This window comes from Camellia sinensis, chromosome 2 (assembly GCF_055761805.1).
Source record: "Camellia sinensis isolate YWXY chromosome 2, ASM5576180v1, whole genome shotgun sequence".
Classification (NCBI taxonomy): Eukaryota; Viridiplantae; Streptophyta; class Magnoliopsida; order Ericales; family Theaceae; genus Camellia; species Camellia sinensis.
The window spans coordinates 25,702,554-25,711,237 of NC_138962.1; positions in this window are offsets into that span (position 1 = coordinate 25,702,554).

An 8,684-nucleotide genomic window follows, 5' to 3' on the forward strand; every position below is an offset into this window, starting at 1 on the left:
ATAGGTTACAGTAGTGGGGGCTCAGCCAAAATATTTTAAGTTTTTCTGATTTCGAAGACAGTCCATATTATGTGTGTGGGGGGGGAGAGAGAGAGAGAGATAGAGAATTTTGGTTACCATTACACTTTACAAACATATGCATAGGTGGTACACATCATTTTAGGGGAAAACATATTTATGCTGACCATGTCGGTGCAACTACTTCTGTGATGAGTGCAATTGAAAAGGGTCCAACTTTGTGGACTAGTTCTTTCCCGGTCTCACTGGCTATGTTTTTCCCGCGTCATGTTAATGGTAAGATTAAAGCACAATGAGGGTGAGGGAAACTGACCAAATGGTCAGATTTTACATTTTAGAAATCATCATGACCATATTTTATTTTATACAGAAACAGAGAGCATTACATAGAATTGTTGTAATTCATAGTTTAAATAGTTGTGAAAGCAACTCCAGCTTGAACTATCATGCTTATAATTGTTGACATGCCATCATGTAAGTATGGTATAGGGCAAGTTTCGTTACTGTGTACTGAAATGAAAATGCTGACAACTTTATTTTGGAACTTATGCTGAAAGCAGGTGTGAGGTGTTTTTGTTTCCCATACACGATGGCAACAACTCATATGGCTGATGCCCCTCTTTAACCAAGGGGACCAATCAATATCTTCTTGTAAGTACTTGGTGTTTTACGTTTTTTGTTCCAAGCATGATGGGTACAACTCAGTTGATTTTGTTTTGTTTTGATTAACATATTAGGCATGATTGGATCAAATAATGTAAAGGGATTCTGGATGATCCTATCAACGTGCGCGAGGTAACTCACCAAATATGCATTAAACAATTGTCAATATAAATGAATGAGTAGGTCATTCCAAGTTTGTTATGGTACATTTTCCATATGCAGTTTGCACGGCATGAGGATGCATGGTGGGACAATATGGCTGTAGTCCGTTTAATGTTCGAGCATAACACATTGCACCTACACCCTACCATGCTCATTTGTGACCATTGGTTGGGCAATTGTGCGCCCTACTAAATTATTTGCATTCAATATGTCTGTAGTCATTTTTATTCAATATGGTGGCCCTTGATGAGTCATACTTATGTCATTAATTTAATGACACAGTACTGTTGCAGAGAATGCTTAAATGGACCACACACATATTCGTTGCTTGTCACGCATAACACAATGTTCCTATAGCTAGGGTATAATTTTTGTTGCATACACTTTAAAATACTTGCAGTTTACCAATTCCTATGTTTGTATGTGATTATCTAATTGTTGCATACACATTAATATACTTGCACTTCACCAATTCCTTCATACATGTGCAGTTGGCCACTCAATATATAACGAAATTGAGTAGCCAACTTGTTTGTGACAACCATGTGTTGGTTGTAAGAAGTGAAAATCGCCAAACTATTGGGTGTTATAACGCTTGCACCTCAACAGGCTCAGATACGGGTACGACGGTGATACGTTTTAAAATAATTTTTTTTTATAATTTTAATAATGTAATATGCATGAAAATAAAATGTAAAAAAAATTAATAAATAAATAGAGTGATTCCTATTAAGCTAAGAGCTTCAACCATTCACAAAAACATCCAAAACTAAAAGTAAAATCAAATGCAAATGCAAATTAAACATCATCCTTACATGCCAATACCATAAAAAGAACGAGAGTAGAGAGAAGAAACATGAGAGATTGAGAGAGCGAGAGAGAAGTGAGAGAGCCAATAAGGATACATCAATTTGACAAATTCTATTACTTTAACTCTCACTATATTCCTCTCATCAAATAACTAAACAAGGTATTAGAAGTAATATGTGACTTTGAGTATCTGATACTTCAAAATTAAGCATTCAATATTCCAATATTAATAACAATTAATTAACAAGTATCCGATACTTTTAAGAAGTATCCGATACGTATCCATGAGTATCCAAGGAGTATCGGTATCCAATAAGTATCTGATACGGATACGTCTTCCTTTTTGAAGTATCCGTGCTTCATAGCCCACAAGTTACAGTTGCCCCCCGCACACACTACAGTTGCAACCCATATTGTTTTCGTAATCCCTACCCCATTGACTTTCCATCAAAGCATATCAGTGCAAACATGAGTTATGTTGGACTTCCATTCACAGAACATCAGAGACAGTCCACCACACACGGAAGCACACAACCACTGCCTAATAGGCATAGTGGAGTATTGCCGTTGAAACACTTAATTTTGCCTGCGGGATTTGTGTTCACATAATTTTGTTCATATGGAAAATAGTTTTACTGCTTGCTGTGTCCAATACAAGCTATGCAGTTCATATCATCTGTGTCTTACTATTTGCCCATGGTACTTTGTTTGGCCAATAGTAGCTTGTGATTTCATTCAATAAAGTGGATGAAGAAAATCACAGGTAAATATTGAACGAATGACACACGCGTGATATTGTTCAAAATGATAATGCATAGGTTGACCCCACGGTGTATGCTTTCACACAACCATTGTGTTTGAAAAAATAAAATATTTTTGCCTATATTGATATTAGAGTGTATGAGACCATGCACAATTTTTTATTGCAATTACAGCTTGTGATTTCATTCAATGCATCTGACAAGTAAACCTTATTGTCCATATTCAACGAATAACAAAACATAAGCTCATGGAAAAACATAGATTAATGATAGCTTCTGATTTCAGTCAATGACATTAAAAAAAACAATTACCTTGTCATCGTACCAACAAAATACCTTGTCTAATTTCGGTCAATGATATTGACAAAAAAAATACCTTCAAGAAAGTATAAATTATGAAAACATTAACGCATGCATAGTTGAAATGGTGAGCATAGTTTGACGGTCTGTTACTTTCTAAGTCGTTACGTACTAAGACGACATCTTACAACACTAAGCTTACTATGTCATACACATCTCTAGCTCTCCTAATCCTTGCTCAAATCAACAACCTCCGACTCTGAGTAATCTGAAAGGTCAGGGTCCGACACCAGTGTAGGATCCTCCATTATAGCCTTGATAGTAGATGCCGGGTTCAATCCATGTATCTTCGACTCTGTTTTTGCGTCCTCTATGCGTGAGTGCCTAATGAGTCAACGAGTCATTTGATCAATCTTAGTTTGCAAACGCTGCCTAACGTGGGACTCGTTGACATGAGGGTATTGCCATTGCATTTTAACCAATCGAGCTTTAGTAACCTTGAGAAAAACACATCGACAGTGGTGTTCACATTGAACTCGTTTGGCAAACAGCGAAACTGGAATTCCAAAATATTTTCCCAAGCTAGCATCTTGTATTGGGGTGCAATTGTAATCCCGTAGAGGTTCAAAACTCGATAGTGGGAACCCTGTTTCAAAGAAACGTCGATCACCGAAGGAATCGATATACCCACTTGCATAATCCAATTCTGGTGACTTCGGTTGAGATCTTTCACCCATTGCAACTGATTTTCCACAACCGCGTTTATTGTGGTGTGCATCCATATGTGTGACGGTTCTTGATTGAGTCCAACTTTGTTTTCGCAGGTTCACAAAGAATACATGGATGCAAAAACAAACCCAAATGCAAAAGAAACAATACTGGTTGCAAACTTGAATAGTGGTTGGTTGTAAAGTTTAAATTTCCTTAAACCCTTACTCATTAATACGTTGGTGGTAGGTGGAAACACGTACTACTTCAGTTGTGGTTTAAACATGTGAACGAATTTATTGGTGTTTGGTGGAAACACCTACCCAAACTGAATAAAAGCAAATGAATTAATTTGAATATTTCATTTAATATGTTGGGTGTAGTTGGAAAGGCATAAGTATCTGATAAGAGGAATGTTGGTAAGTGTTATGGATGAATAGACATGTAATTGGGTTGGGGTAGAACAAAAGTTGTCTAGTCTTTCCACGATGTACTGTTATAAGTTTCATAGAAGCACTGTTTTTGGTTTTAATTGATGGAGATGTAATTTTTCGCGTCATGCGAGATACTGTGTAATAAACTATTGGTACGGGTTGAAGTTTGGCATCGAAAAAACTAACCACTTCAAGGAAACAATGTAGCCAATTAAAGGTAACTACCACAAATTAGTACATGTTCTGACTTGAATGTTGATACATGCCCTTTCTTTTCGGGGGCATAAATACAAATGACGAATCAATAAAATGAATGTATAATAAACTATGGGTGTGAAAATCAATGACAGTGGGAAAATAATGATGTAACATACAATGCATGTGTGTTGGAAATGAAAAATAATGGACGATGAGGGATACTGAACGTATGACTTGATGTATGAAAGAAGGAACGAATGTGTGCAAGATGAATTTGGGCCGGTTTTGAAAAATTAATTCAATGTAAGTTACAATGCATGAGGTCTTGTGAAAAGATACAAGTCATGTAGCATATCTTATAAATACTTACATAGTAGTTTTGTGTAATATTATGAATCTGTACATTTCAAAAAAAAAACTAATAAGTAAAATAAACCATACACATATTCCCCCAAAATGTGTGATTCAAAGAAGATTGAATCTATTGTTGAAGCTCATGTTGTTCCTGTATTACAGCAGCTGGAATTTATCTACGAAAGGCTGAATCAAGTGGAGACACTGTTGTCAACTTCAGAGAGGCAAGTCGGTGCTATGAAGCATAACGTTGATTGGCTCACCGATGAGAAATTGGTGAAGGACGAAGCAAAGTCTGATAAGATAATAGATGAGGACAGTGAATCAGACAGTACAGACAACTCTTCAGAAGACGTTGCTGATGATGCATCAGACATGTAGATTTGTTTATTTTTTTTGTAACTTTCCCTGTAAGATGTTGCATTTTTCATTGTCTGTGTGGTTGCAAATCACCATTACAACATCACATACGTTGGAAGTACTACGACTGCTTCGGAACAAATTACAATCGTTGATAAGATAGATGAAGTGAACCATTTGTACACACATATGTGGTAATGGCTGATATATAAATTACCTACAAAGAGTAATGATTTTTGATTCATCTGTAGTCTTGAAATATTTATGTAGTACTGTAAGGCTATGCCCGTGCCTGAAGGGACGGTTTGAATAATGTTTGGAAGCACTAATTTAGAAAAATCAATTAAAATAAATAAAGTAAAACGAGTAACAATTTCACTGCTACATAAATAATTTGTATCAATTCACAATGACAGCAATTTCATTGGAATATGAAACACATAAGTAGAAATAGGGAATTATAATTTCTGCCAATATCAGACGTAAAACAGCACGAAGAACAAAGACAATATCATTATGAGTAGGGAGCAAGTTTAAAATAGTAACCAGCTTTTACGAAGAGCTGTTTGAGTTTACGGGTGATCTGACATTTCCTATTACCAAAGGAACAATAAGGAGGAGGTGCTAGTAGTAGTACTTCATGTACCCAAAAATGAAATCCACAAAAGGAGGTTTAAAAAATTACATCGAAGCTCTATCGCAATTAATGACGTTAACGGATATCATAAATTATAGATTCACCGCTAAGGTTTAGCTAATTTACAGATTCCCCCTAATGTTTACCTAAATTATCATTTTCAAATAAGTTATGAAATGCAAAATTGAAATGGGAAAACACTTATGACACTACAAAAAACTTAAGGTTGTAGGGACCAAAATGTAGGGACAATTATTTTTAGGGGACTAAATATTTTTGATGTAAATAGTGTCGTTATTATATTTTTAGCAACAAAAATTGAACATTACTGATTAATTATTATAATTTTTGTAGTTTATTTTTTGTCTAAAGAAATAAATGATTTTGAGATCAACTTATTTTGTCTGTCAAAGTGTAACAAGGCCGCGGGGGACCTCGCTATAGTTCGGACTCTCGATTTTTGTTGTCGCGGTTCTTAATCTGAACCAAAGAGTCCAAATCTGGCAAATCGTTTTGAGAAACTGATTTTTGAAAAAGTAGTGCCAAACATGGACTGCTTTGCCAGATACAGAGTCGCCACCTAAATATTTTTAAAATGGGGAAATTTAGGAAACCCTGACTCGGTGCCGAAGGCCACATGTCCGTCATCACCGAAGTTGTCTCGGCTTGGGAGCTTGGGTACGATCGGGGAAGATCAGCTATGAGCACCCCCTTTCGCCCGGTCCGAAGACCGGCCTCTACTAACCATGATATCCGATTTTGAAAACGTTATGTGTTCTTATTCCATTTATTAGCCTAGAATTACTATGTTATGCGCGCAGCAAACAAGTATAGACTAGATTGCCTAATTTGGAAAGAAACATTGCATATCCGTTTGTTTTGAAAATACTTTGGAATTTGCTACTCGCGAGTAGGCTAAAACACGGATTTTAATGAGTTTTTCCAACTCAAACAATCCAACCTTCACCCACAGGCATTTCAAACAGTTTAACTCATATAAGCACTTAGCCGCATGGCAGACATACTGTCATGGCAACATTCACACGCATGCGGGATGCTAAAGCATAAATACTTATATCGTACTCCGTGCCAAAACAGTAAACTAGTTAGCAAAACATGCGTGTCCTAGTTCATGTCAAAAATGGCTAATGCATCACATGCAAAAATGCAATCTAGGCAGACTCGGCTAACCCTAAACATGGCATGTGAAATGCGGTTAACTACCACATATTCAATTTGTGAATTGAAGTACAAATACAGTTAGCGTGATATACCGAGCCTAATGCATGCAATACAAATGCATGGACACATGCATAGCATAAGGTATGCTAAATTAAACGTGCCCTAATCTACCATCGTAAGCAGGTAAATAAAAGGGAAGAAAGACGTGAGGTTGGAAGACATACACACACTCACGCACACTTATTACAGATTTGCCCTCACTCGGAGGGACCAAATAAATATTACAAATTAATTAACTACGCAAGCTAATTAAATATTACAAATTAATTAATTTAATTAACAAATTAAATTAAGCTAAGAAAATAGATAAACCGCCTCGGGAAATGCGCCGCCATGCATAGGCTGCCTCTGTTTTCCTTCCTTCACTCCTCTGGAGGCTGTCAAAACCTCAGGACTGCGTCCTTGGGCACTGGGGAGTGCCACCGGCTGAGTGGAATTACCACCGGCAGTGGTGTGTGGCCATCGGCACAAAATGAAGCTGTCGGCAGAGGAATTGTTGCCGGTCGGCACCTCACACTGCCGGTCGGCAGAGTGTTCCTGCAGAATCTGCAAATGACAGTAACAGAGGGCAAGGCAAAGCATGGCAGCACAATTCAAGGCATATATGCACCAACCATGTCCCTTATCATGATAATGACTCAAAGGGGCATGTGCCTCGATTCTCGGACCACCAATCACGCATTTCCATGCATGATGGCCCAAAGAACCAAGTATGCAACTTTGATTTCAAATGCATGCAAACCAAATCAAATCAAACAAGGCCCAATTCCTATCACTAAGTCAAGGAACAAGGCATGCATGCAAGATGCAATGCAACCTAGGCATACAAGCTAAGGATGCAACATGGCATGGCAACAAACTTATGCAAGCATACAAGCATACATATGGCAATGCAAATAGATGGAGAGATGGACTTAAACATGAATTAGGCAACTCTAAATAGGCCTAAAACAGTAGCCAAAATGCTATAGTGAAGGACCAAATACACATGCACACATACACATGTTGAAAGGCCAACGCTTAAGCACAAATTGGACAACCCTCAAACACATTTGAAAGGGGGAATCATGGACTAATAATTAGCATGCAACATAAGCATTGAAATCATGCTAAAACATGGTGCCAAACCAAGCAATAAATCAAGCCAAGCATGCATCAAATGGCCTAAGTGCTCAAAACAAACCAATGGAGCATTGGACTACACTTAGCAAGACCAAACATGGCATGAAATCATTGACCCAAAACAGAGTTTTAGGACATTAATACAAGGCCTAAGGACCACTTAGATGGCATCTAAATGATTCAAAAACAAAGGCATGCATAAACACCAAAACATGGAGCATGAGATGACAACCTTACAAGGCATTAAAGGGACATCAAATGCGAGCTCTCAAGCATACAATAAGGTCTGAAATGGCATAGTGGATGGTCCCAAATCACCAAAACAATGCAAGGATAGCATGCTATACATTCACATACTTAAGGCCAACAAGCCGGAATGCAAAGGGGCTATATGATGCATGCCAAATTCGACCCAAACAACCTAGGACAGACCTAGAACATGGCAAAACATGCACAAAATCTTCACAAGACTAAGCCTAAAACATGCTCCAACAAAGGCTAACAACCTAAGGCACATTGAGGCAATAACATGGCATTACATGGCAACTATGCTAAGCATGCATGGAGTACCAAAACCAAGTAAAAACAGAGGCATAACATGACATATTAAGCATAAAAAGCAGCCAAGTCATGGTCAATACACCCTCAAACATAATGCTCTCTCAAGAGGCTAAAACATGCCCTTTTCAAGGACAACAAGGAGAGGGGGTGGCCCTCTCCTTCTTGGGACTTCAAGGCATCACCTTCACCACTGAAATCCCTCAAGATTTCAGTGGTGAAGAGACCCCAACACCAAAATCCCGGAGCTAGCACAAAAGGGCACAAAATGAGGCCTTTCAAGGCCTAAGGGTGTTCAAACTTTCCCAAACCACAAAACACTCTTAACAAACAACCAAGAGGGTCTAAAAACAGAAC